Below are 20749 nucleotides of genomic sequence, written 5' to 3'. Positions count from 1 at the left end.
ATTTATATTGAAATATCTAAACGTACTTTCAATAGATATAATTAAAGCACCGTAAGTTGTATCTTTTGGACATTTTATCAGAACTTTTGTTTTTTGGTTTCCCTACACTTTCTGCATTGAATCCCTAAACTGTAATTTAATGCCAAGTATTAAGCATATCAACACAACCTATATGAGTATAATCTCCATTATAGGATACTCGAAATTTCAGCATGACAAACGGATTAGGGTCAGACACCGTAGTTGATATACAGAAGCAAAATGCTGAAAAATTTGTCACAAGTTACAGGTATGTCCCTTTAATGAATTATCTACAGGTTTTATATTATTGCATTTACGTAGTACTTGATAAAGTTATGATAATTTTAATGTCGTGTGTACAAATCAAACTGAATTATGGGTAATTGATTATACTGCATGCTTGTTGAATACACTCCTCCCCCTGAAAGTTACCTACGGCTGTCAATAAAAGTCCCTAGACAACCAATCATGACATTTGTTACTGACGAGACTATTAGGCCACGTATTTGGGCCAATTAGCAACAGGTTCTTATCCCGATTTAGCACAGCAGACAAGGTCGCAGACGAGAGGAAGACAAGGCCGCTCAAAAAAGGTCTGGCGTACTTATTTTTGATGTGATAATCATTTAGTCGACAAAACTACAGTGAAGTTTTCAAACTTAAAAATTTAATCTTAACCATTTATTCACAAAATAATTCCCTACTCATATAGTTCTTGAAATCTCCGTCAGTGTGATTGCATTGCCATTAGCGGCACACTCATTGTACAGGGAGGTCAATGAGGCTGTAGGAAATTAACTAGGCGCCAAGAAACGCACACTGCGTCTCAATGTTTACGGCTATTGCCAGTGACTATCTCGAACGAGCAATTTTATTCGTCTGTGAGAAGTGGTCCCTTGGGACAGTGACGTGATAAATTCTGAATAAACACCCCAACGGGCCCCTTCCTCCATTGACCCTGAGTCTGAATAGTCGTTCCGAGCTTTTACTGTGCAGGGGGAGAATGAATTACGTTTCTCATGGGTTTCAAATATGTCAAAAAATACGAATTTTTGAAGTGGATTTACGATTTTTTTAGTGCCAGTTCGAAAAAATTACAAGCGAAAATTTCAGCGTCCATTTCATCGACGCGATCGTGCAAGAAACCTTAGTCTGTAAGCTTTTCTAATTAAGAAGAAGCCATATAAGACCCCCTAGCCTCAGCCACGATAAAAAATTTCCATTGTTTCTTAAGATGAAATTTGATTGGTCAGGAGCGCATTTCCGGAAGTATTTTGGACAAAAGAAAATGCCCAAACAAAACTGCTATACCTCGTGCCGGTCAGGCATGCTAGTACATAGGGATCGGCTTGCCATTTTATGTTCGAATTTTCCAAACGTAGACGAACTATAAGTGTGTATAGCAAGTAAGACAAGAGCGGAAAGAAAGCAGATAGCTTAGAAAACAAGATAATAGACACAAAGAAGCTCTGAGAGAATACAGAAACGGAGAAGATGGACAAAGTGCTTGAACTGAAGAATTGAAAGTCTCTACACATAGTACATGTCAGCAGGGAGATGACTTTGTATCAAGCGGCTCAAATAGGTCACTCATCAAAGGTATCTGGGACATTTAGTGAACTATGTAATGAGACTGTGTAACATGAACACCATGTTTGAACTAACACAACTACCGAGAGGTATTCCATGTGATTCAAGTGATACTTAAGTAAGTACATTGTAAATCTCAGTATATGAGAGAGTAGGAATAGGAACACGAAGTCATTTCTGGCAAAGTCAATCAAAATTTTGTCGATAATTTGTACCATAATTTGGCGATGTCAATGAATTTACATAAAACTTCTGCAGTCATCCATATTTATTAACAGTAAATACTGTATTTTTTGGCTTGGCATATAATTATTTCTCACTGTTCATGACCACTGTAAATGTTCACTTATTACTTCTGAACGTTCGTGAGAGTGTGGGACAAGACTGTCACTTTCTACAACTGATAATTTTAATGAGTTTGCTAATTCATCTCTACAAGCTTTACATTTGTATTTTTATATCTCATATTTTCAAGACTGTTGACTTGAATTGATAAATTATATTTTGACATGATGTCATGTGTACTTTTCATGTAACATTATTTGCTAAATTCTTTCAGATAACTCGTATATGGCATTAGCATGACAGAGCACGAAATGTCGTGATATATGAATGGTGCAAAAGGGGAGAAGTTATATAGGTTGCAACTCTATCACAAAAGACAACAGTTACTGTTGAAACATGCCAATCAAGGAGAATGGCAACTGCTGTCATGCTTCAGCTAGAGACAGTGCACATTTGTAGATTTGTCTGAAATTTGTGAAAGCTCCAGACAACATTGTTTAACTTCTGAAGAAAAGAATTGTTATCTCTATGACTTGGAATCGCACTTCTTTTGGAACCTGAGATTTGATCGAAGGGTGACAATAAAGGTGTTATTAAATGAAGTATTAACTTGTGTTTGTACCATCATTCAGTGTAGTCCATACAAAATAGATGTTGCTTTTTGCTTGTACAATGTCTCACTTTGCAAATTCCCAGTTTACTGACAAATTTTGAAATTTACTAAAACTTTTGAAACTGAATTTCTAAATTTACTAAGAGTTTTCAGCCAGTGCGATGGGCGACAAGAAAATCAATGGGAATAAAGCAGATTGTTCTCACATGAACATCGCCGTTTGGTGTGTTGATTTGTGACACGCTATGCTAACATGTTTCAACACCAAAAGAAACATTCGCAACTGTATAGTCAATACAACATATTAATCACAATATTTTAATTTTATATCGGGATATCACAAAATAATGTTGTGATCATCGCAGTCCAGCTGTTTTGAGTAAGCATGTGTACTTGGCTAGGCCGATCGAGTTTCGCAAAAATCAATTCACTGTCATGGACAAGCTAAAGTGATGTCTTTCATAAATATGTCCCTTCAATATCCAAAGAAAATCAAGGCTATCAATGATACGAAGAAAGTTGTTTACAATTATACTTTTCTTTGTAAACTACAGTTCTTTGATGCAGTGCGGTCGTCTGGCAATGAACTCAATCCGTCATCACGGCAGATTTAGTGCATGCAATACACAGTCCACACTGCCCAGTCATGCATGCATGTTTTCCTGTTATAATTCAATCGGGTCAGAATTTCGTAGCAAGGAACGTACAAAATATTGCAAATTCCAAGTTTGGTGGACGTGAAAATTATGTTTTTTGCCTTCGTGTACGAGATGGCACGTTTACCAAGCCAGACGCTCACTGCTAAAAACAGTAGGTTTTATTACAGTTTCCCATTTCAACCTTTTCTTGGCAGCTTTCTGAGCAACATTCCCCAAACCTCTCTCTTTGCATCCCGGGCAGCCGCTAAATGCACTGAGGAGCAACAGTAGTATCATCATTGATTTTTTGCATGTCTGAACTTAAAGGTATACAGTCACCTGTAATCTAAATGTGCCCGTATATGATCAAAGGGACGTTCTTTGGTATTCAAAATGCAAAATGCCCGTGTTAGGGCGCTGTTTTTAAAAAGCGGCCACCCGCTTAAAATCTGTGATTGGTCAGATTTTCTCTTTCCATGGTAACCGTAGCAAAATTAATAATAATATTGGGTTCTTATATAGCGCACATATCCACAAGTACATGTTATCAAGGCGCTTTACAATTATTTTCAATTATTAAAAAATTTCGAACAGGTGACAGTATACCTTTAATCGAATCGCATAAAACAATATCCCTTATTTCTTCGAAAAATCCATAACGTTGTAGTAGCAACTATTTCTATTGTAGTGTATTTCACTGTTAAAGTTGTAAAAAATTCACCCTGTCAGGAAACGTCAGAGTTTATATAGGCCGCGTACTGGTCACGTGACAACGTCAGAAGTGGCTAACCTATGAGAGCAATCCCCTGAGACCAATAGTCAACGCATTGGGTACCAATTTCTAGGTCTCAGGTGGTTCGCTATGATGAATAGATGCGCGCGATTTGGGGCTACAACAACAAAAACCTACTTGTTTTAGTCTACATATGTGCCGTCAATTTGGTGTGAACGTATAGATATTTCCATGTAAGCAAAGCTCTTTCTTAGCTCTGAATGGCAGAGTTATGTGTTAAGTGACAGAGTTAGTACCTGATACCAGCAGCCGACCCCACGCCATCTAGCTCAGCTGCCGTGTACTGTACAGGAATGGTATGCCCGGACATGGAGCCAACCCACCCAGAATATTCTGTAAATCAGACTCAAGCCTTTTTATAATTAGTAGCTCGCTAAACTGTGATATTTGATAAACTGCACTAGGTTATAACGCCTAAAATACAGGTTTTCACAACAGCTGTACAAATACGTTCATCCACCGCACCGACGGTCTACAGCCAGAACGTAGGATTGATGCGTACTGAGAGGGGTTGAATCAGGCTCACCACCTCAGTTAATAAATATCGCCGCGTAAAGTTTGCACTTTTTCCAGGCTCTATATACAGTTGTTTAGGTCTGCTATTCGTGTCGTGTCAAACCTGTAGTTAAAAATACAAAGAACCAAGCAAAGGGCAAGTTCACCGTTTGGCGTAAGGTCCAGAGTACAGCATACAGCAGGGCCCCGGACTAGACAACCGGCAATTTTCATCAACCCTTCGTGGATCCGAAGGACTGCATCCTGTCAGTTTTAGGGTTTGGACACTCTTCAGATCATGTGCTTGGGTAGAAGAGAAAAAACATCACACACCCGTATCATGCTCTTAAATGTCCTCTCCCGTTAGAAATGCCAACGATGGGATTTATCGGCGACAAATCAAAACGCGGGTTGGCGGCCATATTGTCTCAGAATATTTCCGTGCGTTGGTGTCTGACTAGACTTGCCCCAAGTTTTGGGGCATATAAATATCAAAACAGAATAAATTGAAGGCATTTGAATAAAATCAATCGATTGTCACGTTTATGATGATGTGACATTGAGGCAATGTACTATAGTAGGCTCATGTGTTGATTCGGAGGGGGAGGTCAACGCGATGGCCTTGGTTAGCTGTCACTTCATCACTGGCTATCCTCTAAATCAATCATTCCAAACAACATCCTATTGCAGGAGTGATTGTCACTTTCCACATTATTGACAGACCTTGAGATAGATGCCATTCCGCAATTGTGTGTTAGCTTCTCCGTTCTACACTCACGAACGCCACTTATGACGTCACATAAATGAAGGCGTTCCTCACGGAAGTTTTTCCGTCAAGCCCCGAACATTTTCATTCTGACAATTTAATTATCAATTGGCAAAAGGAAAAAAACACAACCATTTAGCTTAGAAATGGCATTATCATTTACTGACAAAAACTTTTAAAAATGTTTTCAAGGTGAAATATACCCTTTAACAACCAGCGAATGCAAACATGTCAAACTTAAATCTATTACTGTTCATATGGAATGTTTTAAAGCGTATCCAGAGAGTAAAAATGGACAGATGGGAGGAGTTTTTGAGCAAATTTGTGCTATCAGTGGGTGCAAAATGACACTTTAATGCAGTGGAGGGAGTAAATTCTTGCATACACAGTTTGCTCTTGTAAGTTGACGTTGGGTGGACTTGAGAACTCCAAAACGTTTGTAGTGGGTGTGTATCAACAATAACAAATGACTTAATTTCTAGAGAGAGAATGCAAGGATGGTTTTACCAGTGAATTTCTTACGTATTTTACTTTACGACATAGAAAAACGGCATGTGTGTATTTTGTGCAGGCTACGACTTGACATGTATATCGACATATTGTTTGTACTCTTAGATGAATTAAGCTCGTTATCCATCCGTAAATGATTAATTCTGCAATTAAATATGTTTACGACATAATTAAACAACGCTTCATTACTTACGAATATTGCGACAGACGCATTGGTCTGGAACAACTCTTACAAAAATGAACGGACGTGTCGCCTCTTGATATTAAGCTACTGAAAACAGGAGAGAATTTTTCCGACATACAGATGGACGGATGGCTAGCTGGCTGGTAGGATGGATGGCTGGATGGATGGATGGATTGATTGATGGATGGATGGATGGATTGATGGATGGATTGATGGATGGATGAATGGATGGATGGGTGACTGGCTGGCTGGCTGGCTCGATAGATGGATGATTGGATGGGTGGATAGATAGATAGACAGACAGACAGACAGACAGACAGACAGAGATAGACAGATAGATAGATAGATAGATAGATAGATAGATAGATAGATAGATAGATAGATAGATAGATAGATAGATAGATAGATAGATTCGTCCCGGGGAGGTACAGGCCTCAATACCGCATCGCACAAGAATAAAAAAAAATACAAGAAAACAAGACGCTCTTGTAATCTTCGCAGGAATCGATCTTTCATCGAATATTATCTCTGTATACAACATCTACCTATAATAATTCGTATTATTTTTGGTAGCAGGTGGGTTAGAGTTTTGCCGCCTAATTATTTCCCGCGTTAGCATTTTGAGATCAATTTCTAACGCCAAATCAACAAATTGTAAGTACTGGTTTGCATAGAAATGATGGAGGAGTATTCTGTCGAAGATTTTAAACTATTACTAAACTTAAGAATGGTTAAACGCCTGATGTTTCATTCTCTGTTCATTAGTTTGTTGATTTGACTACTAATGTATATTGTGACTGTCGCTAAAGCCGTCTGCCTTCAGCGCGTCATCGCTTTAGAGTATTGCGATTCGCTTTTCTACTGATTAAATCGTTCGGGTCTTACAGTGACGACGAACTAGATGCGTTTACATGCTAATTATGGAATTTACTTTACTAAATAGTTACATGCTATGTTTCATCTATACGCAAGACAAGATATCCGACAAAAATTTCATACTGGTTAAATATAGTCTTCATATGTACCCTACAAATGTTTCGTTCTTCATAATTAGTTTTACTATGACATGCCTTTGCTAGTCTGGATTGGGTCGCACTGTCATGGACAGGCGTGCTCTCCGTTGACAATTGAGCGATATATCGTTTCGAGTTTTAGTGTTGTCACAGAAAGAATTTACCAGTCTACAACACAAAACCTTTGACTCATGTGACCAATTACTACAAAGGGTCAAATCAAAGTCAAATTCTCACTCGCTCACATTGCGTATGATGTTCAAATTTAGGAACAATCTTTATCAGACTAATTTAAAAAGTCTAAACTAACGATTACTGTGTGCGAATTATGGACTATTGCGTGGGCACCTGTCAATTCGCTCTGAGCTCGTATAATTTTTATATTAACCCACACAGCGTACAGTGTCCAAAATTGATTTATCGGCATCACTTTAAATTATATCAAGTGGGGTTGAAAAAGATGGAATCGTGAACAATGCATTTTGCTGTTATAAATCATCAAGACCAAATGATTCGTCATTTATCAATGGAGCGTGCGGTAAAGCTTTCACGCGCCAGCGCTTTGACATGAACAGGCTGCATTCGAGCACACAAGTTATTACAGTGGCTTGAGTGTTCTTCATAGAGCGATGGTCATATTCTTATCGGTCCTTTGTCTTATACATTTAAAAAGCTTTTACATATCAGATTATCAATGTGACATCCTTGCTTCCCCCGTATTTTGAACTTTGAAAATTTATCTATACTTGTTTTGTGAGCAACGTTTGAGATCTTAACTGCCAACAGTGCCTCGTATTGAAGAGAGAGTTTGTCAAACAACGATGTGCCAGCTATGCTTTCCTTCCTACTTGCATACCGTAGTTTAAAAAGCTCTCTCGGTTTCGATCCTCGTGTCATTTCAAACAGCCGTACTCTATGCTAAATACTCTACCATTCTGCCTTGATGAAGTAGTGTGGTTCATCGTCATGGATATACATCGTGTAACATTCTCGTCAGACTCGTCATGTGGTGTTTGTAGAAGTGCACTCAATATATATCATAAATGATACGGGTAAAAGTAGCACTAAGCGCATTGTTCGATGCTGTGTACTCGAGTATCAAAAGCCAAAGTAAGTTGCCAACGCTAAACTGCGAATAGGGTTTTTTATTATTGATGAGTACTATTTTGATTCTGAATGTGTGACACGTGTCGGTCAAAGCTCATAAGAATTTCAGTATGCGACCGTGGAGGTTCATTTCGATTTCCAAATGCTGGAAACCAATAAAAATATCCAGCTGGTTGATTAGATGGACAAAAATCAAACTGAACTTTTCAAGGTCTCTACGTAGTTATTCAACGCTGAACCAGCATGAATGTAACATGTGGCGTCTTCCATACACCATGATAACATAGATCGCCATCGTGACCTTTCCGGTATAATCACAATATTACCCTTTTCAACGCACCTCGAACAGGACAGTTTTACAATCTTGTGCACGATATTTTCCTATGAAATAAAACAGTATGACATGAATTACTGCATACTTTTTGACTGTTGTGAAGTTGTGTAAAACAATTGTACGTTTGACCTGTCTCATTTTAAAGTGACAAAACAATGAGCAAGGAGATGTTACGCAACATAAGCAGACCTCAGGATAATCACTAACCAAAACACAAGAACAAAGACAGACATTGTATATTCTGACAGCAGTTCAATTGAGCACACGACGCGGAGTGGAAGACGGACTTCTGATAAGACTAGAAGTGTATACGGTTTACTGCCAGAGTAACTATCGACACTCGTGTGAGGCGGTAATGAGAACAATCAGATATCTGTTATATCATTATATGTAGCAGGTTTCATCAACTTGCACACAGTACAGTCAGAGTTAAATCACTAATTACAAAACTTTATTTAATATGTAACTGAGCTAATTATTAACTTGACACGCCCAATGATTCTCAGTACAATTAAATATTTATCAGACCAATAACTGTAGCAAGTTTCATCAAATGTGATGATATAATTTTGGAGTAATATCACTAATTACAAAGTCCATCAAATATGCAAATGAACTCTTAATTAACTTGACACTACTAAGTGCTTTACACCACAGTTAGATATCAGTCAGATTAGTATCTGCAGCAGAATTCATCAAATTTGGTGCACTTACATCGGAGTTATATGACTAAAATAAAACTGCTTAAAATATGCAAATTAGCTATTTATTAACTTGACACTGCCAAATGCTTCTAAGTATAATTAGATATATATTAGATCAATTTTTGTTGCACTATCATCAAGTTTGGTGCAAGAATTTCAGAGTTATGTCACTAATAACAAAAGTTCATTAAATATGCAAATGAGAAATAGTTGACATTACACTCACTGTATCATGATGATGATCTGAGTTTGTCATCTGTCAAAAGTTTCATGAAATTTTGTGCAGTATTTCTTGACATATATCTACACTGTCATTACCGTCTCCATAGGGAAACCATTGCACGGAAAAAATGATTATTGCATACTTCATTAATATACAAGCCACACCAACCAAAATCTAATCAGTTCTTGCAAGTAGCATATTGTACCTGTGAACCAAATCTGACTAGAATCTGTTCAGGCGTTTTTGAGTAATCGTGTAAACAGACAGACAGACCGACAGACAGACAGACAGACAGACAGACAGACAGACAGACAGACACATACAGACACGGACAGACAGACAGACATCGCTATAAATTGGAAAAAAGCAATTGGCAAATGGTCCTCAACGGATGTTTAAAGGTCACACGTTATAGTGAAACCTGTCCCGATTCACTGCAACCTGAGGCAACAGTTTATCCTGTTGATACGCGACTGTAATGAAAACACTGTGTTGTGCACGCGCTTTGAAGTAAGTAATGACAATTTTCCTCTCTCGTCTGGTCTCTGTATTATGGCTATGCACGGAACCACTTGAAATGTATCTCACCAGAAATGTAGTCTACTTCAGACGAGGGCTAGATATTTGATGAACACTAAAACACCGAACAGGTTATAAGGGTAGTACTGGTTGGATTATATACTTGAATAACAAGAGTGATTTATGTTCTGCCCTATGTATGTTTTAAGCGAAAACGTTATTTTGTGTACGTATGTTGCAACTTAGAAGACACAGTTTCTGAATCAATTTGGAACAATATCCGAAAATATGTTTGGCATGTTTAACAATGTATTAAATTAGTCGTGTCGCAGGCCGGACAAACGAAAACATATACAGATGTGGTGGACCTGTGTACGTCAGTGCCCATTTGTAAACAATGCAAGCCAAACTGACCTGTGACAATCCGTTAATGATTTCGGCAACGCTGTAAATCTTGTTCAGCACAACAACGGTGTCGGTAGTATTGACATCAAGTGACTCTATTTCAAGAGCTAAATTGCGAATATTTTCATTCACGTCACCTGCACTTAATGATGACAAATTATAGACCTGAGTGACAAACAAATATAGAAAGGCTTTAAAGGGAGGAGGTCCTCGGATCTACGTTAAAGGTATGTCGGTGATTGATAGGAGTTAAAACATGGTTGTCATGATGTGTATTGTAAAAGGTGTTGCGGCTATTTTCACGTGATGCATCTAGATATCGTATATCGGAAATACATTTTTTGTGAACAAGAAAGTCGCACAAGTGCAGATCAGATGACCTATAAAAGAAAGCTGTTTCCAAAGAATAGATATCGCTGCCTCTAAGATTATGTAAGACATTAATTTCAAATAGAATACATAATTAATGTGCCTAAAGGCAAACAATTATAAAGTTAAAGGAAATAATTGACTGTGTCGTTTAGAAGTTTTAATAATTATTGAAAGGAAACTAAACATTATCTGGTAGAAAATTTCGCCGTATTCGTCGTGGCTACATAATTATGAAAAACCATATATTAGGCAAAGCGTCATCTTACCTGCACAGATATATTGTACTCTGCGTATTCACCATACATGTCAACTATTTTCAAAAGTAATTCGAAAGTAAAATTACTTTCCCGTTTTCCACTTGATAGTCTAAACATCGGGAAAGATGAATTCGAGATGTTGTAGACAAGATGTCCGAAGTTGTGTGAAAACTTATCACGGATCCTGAGTTCATAGGTCAGTCCTAATGTATTGTTATTCATGTCATGACCTGTTACTCCACACATATCTAGGTTGCCTTCATCTTGCCAGTTAAAGCACGCTACGTAGATCTCTCTCGGGTGAATTGAACCTGTGAATAGAGCAAAATACGCCAATATTACCATGCTAAATAAAAAGAAGGAAAGAAGTTCGACTACTGTTGATAATGGTTATTCCAACACTATACTGGATGGAATTTGAAGGATAAAATGATGGGCAAAAAATGGATCGCGAATTCGTTTATTCAAACTTATTTATCTGGTGCCACACAATATCATAACCTGTTTCTTGTGCTTAAATCTATGCGAATGCCTTGAACTATGTCGGACAGCCGCTGCGGAGTACTATCGTGCTATATGTTCCAATAGGTTAGCAAGCTTCGCCAGCTGTCTTACCTTCTTAGATAATCCCTAAACAAAATATACCTGGCATTGTGATGTCAGTTTCTGTTAGCTCCAGGAAGACTAGTCAAATTCTTGCCCGGTGTTTCTCGTGCTTGCAAAATTATGATGCGATATTTTCATTTTTTGTGGGTTGTATGTAATTACAGATAGTGCATGAGCCGACCGAATGAGACAATAATAATTTAAAGAACGGGAAAGACAACATGTGACATCGAGGAATGGAACAAGGCCAGGGTAAGTAGGAGAGAATGTAAATAGATTCAAACTTCTGTTCTAGGAACTATACTATAGGAGTCCATCCTCTCTCTATATTTTAATCAATACAACAGTTACTGTATTGCGTAAATATTTTTACATGTCCCAATGTATCCCCTTCATTTGATACGTCAAGGAAACGAGAAATTATTAATTGTTCTATGATTATCGTAAACTATTAACATATTACACAAATCTAGGAGATGTATACACTCTTTATGAAAAACAAATACAATAATCCAAGTAACTGGTTCCTCTACCAACCTTCTTTGTAATTATTGTCTTGACAGTAGCCACCATACGGAGGTTTATTCTGCCGAGCTAAATACAAAACAAAACACGATGTAGCTTATTTGCTGTTTGAATTGATTCTTTAATGAGAACAATGATAATAATATTTAACAAACAATAAACTGCATACTTCCTAGATAGTTCACCTTGCCAAAATTCGTTTTAGTAATATCATCATCACGGACAACTACTTATCGTACTATCTTATCCAACCATATGCAAATACCTTTCGTAATTGATTTTGTTCAAGGCGATGAACTGAGAAACTTTGATAGACGTAGAAGTATACCGTGAGGTAATTATCTTAAAAATCCATCGTCAATTGTCAGTCCTAAATTTATGTAACAAACAAAACACAGGCTATAATAACTAGATCGTTTGGCCATATTTCATCATTAGACCAAAAAATTAAGGGTGTTAGAAGAAAAACAAAAAATAATTACAATTTACTCTTACTGGGCTGACGGTTACAAGGTTACTTTCGATCATCGCGTTGATTACGATGTAATACTTCCCCCTCCCCCCCCAGGAAATTTCGACGAAGTTTTATTAAAAGGATACGGCTAGTGCTTCATCCACACCTTTATAGCTGTTTTCTTATTAATTTTTAGTTTGTGTTTTTTTCAGCCCGAAAATCATCGATCTTTTTCAAGCAACTCGTTCATGAAAAATAGTTGAATAATAGATCATCATACAGTTTGTAATATTAAAACGATAAAGAACATTGTTCTTGAGAGCTAAACAATGGCAAATATCGTATCATCCCTTGCAGATATTCTGTTTTGTTTAAAGTTTGCCCAACATCCTACATTTCAGAGCTCGACTTAAGCTTGAATGAGTTTTCGTTGCTATTGTACATAACACTGTGACCGTTCTTGGCTCTACTGTGATACAAACTGCGTACTTGTTTGATTTTATTTGGAGAATTAAACCATGATACATTGCAAAGGATGTCAAGGTACTTGATACTGTCATCGTATTTTCACATCCTTTAAATCCGACAGTGGGAACACACATGCGGAAAACCTTCGGTCAACGTGTTCATGCTGCAACATGAATGCGGGTTGGATAATTGTTTAGAAGGCAAAATTTGTTCACGAAAACAGCGGGTACAGCTTTGACGTGGTTGCAGCAGCTATACTGAAATTAAAATCACTTCTCTATTGCAGTATAATTCTCAGCCACCAAGTGTTGTATCACTCCAAGTTACAAGATCAAACGTTTGAAAAACTCTCCATACTGGATTTGTTTGTTTGTCTGTCTGTCTGTTTGTTTGTTTGTTTGTTTGTTTGTTTGTTTGTTTGTTTTTGTTTTTGTTTTTGTTGTTTTTTGGGGGGGTTCAAATGCGTGCGAGGGCAAAACGTGACATTGCGACGCTGGTTGAAAACCCGTTATAAGGATTTGATAACGCACAGCTACGAAGGAAAAAGATTTGCTTATCTGCCGGGAACGTGTCCAAAGCAATTAAGTGATTTCACCTTTGTTCTTCAGTTTCCTCGCAAGCAACTATACACCTGCCTTGCTTACTTTCAAAAGTAATTTCTGAAAAAATGGAATTCCAAAACGTTCTGTGTGCGTGCAAAAAAACAATTATCTACTATTTTTCGTAGTCAAGCTTTCACAAACTGTTCATTCATAGCATTTACCTTGAGACAGGCCGATTTCTATTAGACGTACACTATTCGCACGTTCCTAGCTTTCTCGAAATCGCATTAAATAAGAAAAACACTAACAGTCAGCAACTCAATTCATAAGCAAAAGCAGCTGGGCGTTTTCATTAGATATGTTATTCGCACAATGTTCACGTTTACTTACATGACATATTTCGTATATCAACTTTGTCGATCATGTGAATATCAACCATTTCAAAGGCCGAATAGGTCCAGGATATAATATGATCTTGATATCCTAATTCACAAGTACCTTCCATCAGTAGCCTTATCTCTTCCTCCGTGATTAAACGATTCCAGAGATTAAATTCTGTTAGACTTCCCTGAAAGGACTGGTGTATCTCAAAACCCCCACCAACTCTATCTTGCTCCTGTCCAAGTATCAATACACCGCCTCCTTCGATCATTAGAGAATCATTTCTACTACGTTCGTGCTCTCCATCAGATAAAGTTTTATCTGCATTGAGATACAGCAGATAACGCTCTGTACTCAAGCTACCAGTGAAACACCAGAACGTCCACGTGTCAAAACCAGGCTCTTCGGTAAACCAAAACATCTTCCCGCTGATACTAGCAAGCAACCTGTACGTATCTGAACCATGATATTTGTATACGTTCTCAAAACACATCTCGTTATCGTTTCTCGTGGTTGCATATGATACAAACGTGTAGATATGCCCATCGTTCGGATTTGGTATTTTCACCCAAAGACACATGGAAACGTCAGTCATATTTGGCATAGTACCACAATATTTCACGTAAGATGTATCAGAAACGTTTGGGAAGTATAATCCTTGTCCATCGAGACGGTCTGTTTCTGAACCTGCAAATTATGAAACAGCAGTGAGGCGTAATTTCGACTTTTCTGTTGAATTTTTTAATTCTTATTTTACTTAGTTTGTTGTATTTCATTCAGTCTGTTGCTGTTAACGTGGGCAGTGTAGGAGTGTTTGGTCTTCTAGAAATTTACTCTTGTGTCAGACTTACGGGCTGTGGGATTACGTTTATGTGTCTGTAGTGAAACGGAGATGTTGGCGCAGGATTAACTGATATTTCTAAAAAACTCAGCATACCTGTGATTCATAATCCCCATGGATAAAGTCAGTAGAGCTCAGTTAAGTAACGGGAAATAGCCATGATAAATCTTTCAAAACGTCGTTAAGCTATCGAATAGTTGAGGTAATCTACAGGCATTTGTATCGAGTTGGTCTCATAAAGCAACGGTTGATGTAATGAAATAATATTGTAAAATTCAGATGTATCCAATGACGAGAAGCGAAGTGTTATTAAACCAGGTCACCATATACCGTGTATGTTTTTACACTTTATCGGCAGCTTTTTAAAGTCCGTTTGGAAACTGTATTTGAACTTTTTTGCCGTGAATGGTTGTCTATTCAACTGAGCATTTGAAAAATACTAAATAAACCTGATGTTAAAAACCTTATGTGTATATTTTTGTTCGGGAAAAGAAGATTTAAATATAATTTAAGTTAAGTGTTTAACGGGCAGTAGAGACTCTATGTTTCTTTCACGAGGGGAACCAATCTTTGTCGAAACAACATTTAAATTGAGAGAATTCAAGTTGTCGGCTACTCATTAAGTAAGGGAAACCAGTAGGATGTTTTCATAACAACTAAATAGTATTCCACTGAGTAATATACGAGTTTACTTACATGATGTATTTCGTATGTCTTTGTCTATCTTGTGAACATCAAACAATTCAAAGGCCGAACAGGTCCAGGATATAACAACATCTTGATATCCTACTTCCGAAGTACCTTCCATCAGTAGCCTTATCTCTTGCTGTGTGATTAAACGATTCCAGAGATTAAATTCTGTTATACTCCCCTGAAAGGACTGGGTTGCTTCAAAAGACCCACCTACTTCGTCTTGTTCCTGTCCAAGTATCAATACACCGCCTCCTTCGATAATTAGAGAATCATTTCTACTACGTTCGTGCTCTCCATCAGATAAAGTTTTATCTGCATTGAGATACAGCAGATAACGCTCTGTACTCAAGCTACCAGTGAAACACCAGTACGTCCACGTGTCAAAACAAGGGCCTTCAGTAAACCAAAACATCTTCCTGCTGATACTAGCAAGCAACCTGTACGTATCTGAACCTTGATATTTGTATAAGTTCTCAAAACACATCTCGTTATGATTTCTCGTGGTTGCATACGATACAAACGTGTAGCTGTGCCCGTCAATCGGATTTGGTATTTTCACCCACAGACACATGGAAACGTTAGTCATATTTGGCATTTTACCACAGTATTTCATGTGCGATGTAGGTGACACCTCTTGGAAAGATACTACTTTGCCAGCAAGATGATCCCTCTCTAAACCTGCAATTATGAAAAAGCGGTCAGGTGTGATTTCGTTCTTTGCGGAGTGTAGTGTAACATTGCATTTTAGAAGCCTTAAATAGGATCTGATGCAGAAATAGTTACACCAAAGGGCAAATGCAAGGCCCATGGTGGTTTTCTTTCTGATCAAACGGCAATGAATTTTGAGGTTGGCCAATAGTTCTTATGTCAGGTAAATTTGGGTACGGTGCCGGGGCATTTTACGTGCGCTGAGTAATTTTTGTGGAAAACTTATTTGAAAAATTATATTGCCATTAAAATGCATTTAACTAACCAGATGTAAAAGAAACAGAATTACAGGTTTCGGCGTGGCGAAAGAATTTTTCTTTTCAAGAAAAAAGTATAACTATTAGCCTACCTGGGTCTTGGCATTGTGATGCCAAAACTGGTACAATAAGAAGCTGTGCCAATAATATTCCGAGAAACGATGTACATCGATCCATATTGAGTACTCTTCCCGCTAGAATGAGTGACAATAAACACTAACTGCTGCGTTCAGTCGTAATATGGTTATCTCAATGATGAATTTACGACGGTCTCAGGTTATCTCAAGCGTTCAATAAGCGAAATTCGTTCGTTTGTTGTGGGCGGCGTAGGTTTCGACCTTAATGAAATTATCAAAATACATTGTCGCACTAACATTAGACATCAACATTTTTATCAGGAAAAGAAGCAAAATGAATTTCAAATTATTTAGTTTTAGTATATGCTTTCGTCTTTATAAACTTGATCATATACCTCAGAGAAAACTAGGGTCTATGATTTGATGCAGTAAATGTAAATCATTTTTGCGACGTCCTTTTACCGGAAATGTATGAAGTAAAGTACAACGGTTTATGATGTTGTAATGCCTGTTTGCTTTCATTGCCGTGTGAGGGCAGTCACACAGGCAGTTGGAAAAGAAGAAATATGAAGAAAATGCAGACTACAGAAACGGACACCAAATACAGAACATTTTTTAAACAAACGTACGACGATACGAAGCTCTAACAAATGAAAACTCACTTTTTATTAGCGTATGATAATGATACATGGAATATAGACATAAAACACAATGGGAATGAAAGTATAATTATTTAGGGAACAGAAAATAAGACCTTGATTTTGTACGTGTCGGACGGCTGTCACAGTGGTATTGACTAAATCAATTAATCCGCTGATACGGACAGCCGATTAGCAAGTTGGCAATGTTTGGTTGGAGAGGAGATAAATAAAGAAACGGTCAGACGGTTTGGAGTCAAAATCTTTATTTGAAATATCACAGTCAAACAGTTAAAATTAAAAAAATTACTGGTAGTAATAAAGAAATCAGCCAGTCGGTTTGGAGTTGAAATCTTCTTTTTTTGAAATATCACAGTCAAAATTAACAAATAAAATAAACCGTTGCACAAAGAAACTCACCCCTCCCACACTCCAGGGGACTGACTGCTGTCCCATGTAGTCCTATCTACCCTACAGGATCCGCTTCGTTTCTCCACAGATTTTTGTCTGTGGTTCCTCGGCAACCATGACATTTTTCTCTATGTCATTTCTAATACTTTTGAACAAATTTTCCGGGATATATCTTAGTTACAGATGTACACATGAAAAAATAGCCAAACCGGCCGCTTGACGCCCTACTGGATTGTATCCAATAAAAATTAAACTCTGGATCAAGCCATATCTTAGTTACGGTGTTTGACGTGAATAAAATCGAGAAAAATGGCCATATAGCGGCCATTTGTATCGTACCACCAAACAACTCAACATACATGTACAGAAGATTGCTACATGGTTATGTTCCAGCTCTGAAAACATCGATCCAAGCATCTCTAAGTAAAGCTTGTCAAAGGACAGACGCAAGGATGGAAGCAAAGACGCATGGAGGGGCATGACGTTGTCCTCATAGACTCATCATCCAACATATTGAGTCCACAAGAAAAAAGATTCCAGGTAATGGGACTTTTAAAGCCACTCCATGTCCTATTTACGTTCCAATAGTCACCCAGGATTTTACAACGGCCACTGGCATGAGGCCCCATTTCACTTTGAAACTGTCTTCTAGGAAAATCATATTGTAAATTCATAATTGTGTGTAACATGGATGTCATTATAAAATCATGTTTACATAAAGTCGGATTTTTGCTTACCCTCGCTAACATCATCCATAAATGGAATGAAAACTTCTTTGGATCATTGAATACAGTTTTTATCGCAAGGACACATCTTCGTTGCAGTCACGCACTGTGACTAAGACTATCTCTATTAACAATGTGACAGTATACGACTGTTATTGTAGAAATAGTAAAGCACTAAATAATGGTGCCACATACACAGTCTTTACGACATTGCTTTACACCTGACAGTCCGGAAAAACGTCCGAAAGATATGCCAAAAAGCAATAACGCAATTAATCGGTTTTCCTCTCTGAGAGCATAGCTTTATTAAACCACCATGGTTACATATTTCCTAGACATGTCTTTCGATACAAATACTATGTCAACTTCCAGAAAGGGGCAGGGTTTGATGGCTTTTATTCTAGATGCTACGGAACTCTAAAAGTAGGGTATCAGTTATCTGAAAGAAATTCCATAGTTATGATTATTACACCTCACGTATTATTTAGATACTGTGATTGGCTGAGCCTCACTCACGTGATATAGAACAAAAAGTGATAGAACATGGCTAAGGTGATATAGCCCTGTCGCGTGCAGTGCTATAGCCCGCTACCATGTTCTGGAATACCGCGCGTCCTTTCTGCGCGTACCACATCATCGCGTACATTTGCTTGGTATTTTCTGTAAAGCAATGGCTTTTGAAAAGGTACAAGAAATTAGCTGAGCTCGACCTGAAGTACACGACGATGTTTTGGTACATTAAACGAGAAAAGCTTGAACTGTCTTCGTGTTTAGACGTTAATTCAACTTCATGTAGCATTGCGATCGAGCAACAAATAGAACGTTTCACTGTCGAGAGTCTCGATCGACACTTGACTGCATTCTGAGCAAAGTTTCGAAAGCAAGTCTTTGTTCGGTGTAATAAAATTAATAACACACGCTAGCACGGGCAAGATCATGATTTGTTGCCTGCCCTCGGGCTGGTGCTCATGACGGTAATATTGATGATGCCCTCGCTTTCGGCTCGGGCATCGTCAATATTACCGTCATGAGCACCATCCTTTTGGCGGGCAACAAATCGTGATCTTGCCCTTGCTGGCGTGTGTTATTATTTAATTATTACACCTCACTCATTCAGCGTGCACTGCCATTGGTTAAACACGACTCACGTGACATGTAAAAGAACGTGATGGTGCCCTCTGCGAACGTGATGATGCCCTCTGCGAACTTGATGATGCCCTTTGCATTTGATATTACATGGATGACGTCATTTTACTTACTGCGCTTCCTTTCTGCGCAAAACAAATTGTCGTTCGCTTGTACTTGCTACTATCGCTGCGAAACGTCATGCAGAGCTGTCACCGGCACAGTTAGACGATATTTTGATGCAAGTAAACAGCAAACGAACGAAAATGGCAACAAGGAATGCAATTTCTGTGTTCAGCGACTATGCAAGCAACAAATTTGGATACGCGACCGAGGAGATCGGCAAACTTTCAGCGGCAACCCCAGATTTGGCACTGACAACATTTTACGCTGAGGTCCGGACTCATGCAGAAAGGCGAACTGTACTCGAAGAAGTTTGTTCGGTGTGATAATAAAAACAATAACACATGAGAGCTAGGGCAAGATCACGATTTTTTGCCTGCCCTCGGGCTGGTGGTCATGATCGAAATATTGATGATGCCCGAGCCGTAGGCGAGGGCATCATCAATATTTCGATCATGACCACCATCCCTTGGGCAGGCAATAAATCGTGATCTTGCCCTCGCTCTCATGTGTTATTATTTAAATAGAACATGGCTCAGGTGATATAGTCCTGTCGCGTGCAGTGCTATAGCCCGCTACCACGTTCTGGAATACCGCGCGTACCACAGCATCGCGTACATTTGCTTGGTATTTTCTGTAAAGCAATGGCTTTTGAAAAGGTACAAGAAATAAGCTCGACCTGAAGTACACGACGATGTTTAGGGGCCGTCGATAATAAAAGCTGACGCACAAGAAACGTAATTCCTTCGTTTTACTTGAAACCCCCTCCCTCCCCCCTCAAAACGAAAGTTCTTCTGCGAAATCAATTTCGAATTATGATGCCGTTTCTGACAAACCCACCCGCACCGCTCCTCTCCGCACGGCCATGAAAAATACAGAAAGTGCACATTAATTAATAACCCGCCATTTTACGCGTATCACTTTATAAGACACAGAACATTTTAATGAATTTCGCAAATAGGAAAATGTTTCAAGTACATGTTTCACGTTGAAAAAGCATACAAGTTTTATTTTACATTTATTTTTTTTTTGTCTTTTCTGTCTCCGTATTTTGTGGTCATTCTGTTCTCGATGAACGTGAAGGTAGTATTGCGTTGTTGCTGCCAAGTCGCACTTCGAAAACAATGGACAAAAATTCTTATGCGATTTTGACGCACACAAAACGAAATGAGCTTTAATCCCCTCCCCCTAAACGAAAGAATTACGTTTGTCGTGCGTCAGCTTTTATTATCGACGGCCCCTTAGTACATTAAACGAGAAAAGCTTGAACAACACTGTCTTCGTTTTTAGACGTTAATTCAACTTCATGTAGCATTGCGATCGAGCAACAAATAGAACGTTTCACT

Source organism: Ptychodera flava, chromosome 4 (assembly GCF_041260155.1).
Source record: "Ptychodera flava strain L36383 chromosome 4, AS_Pfla_20210202, whole genome shotgun sequence".
Lineage (NCBI taxonomy): Eukaryota > Metazoa > Hemichordata > Enteropneusta > Ptychoderidae > Ptychodera > Ptychodera flava.
This window is presented reverse-complemented; position numbering follows the sequence as displayed.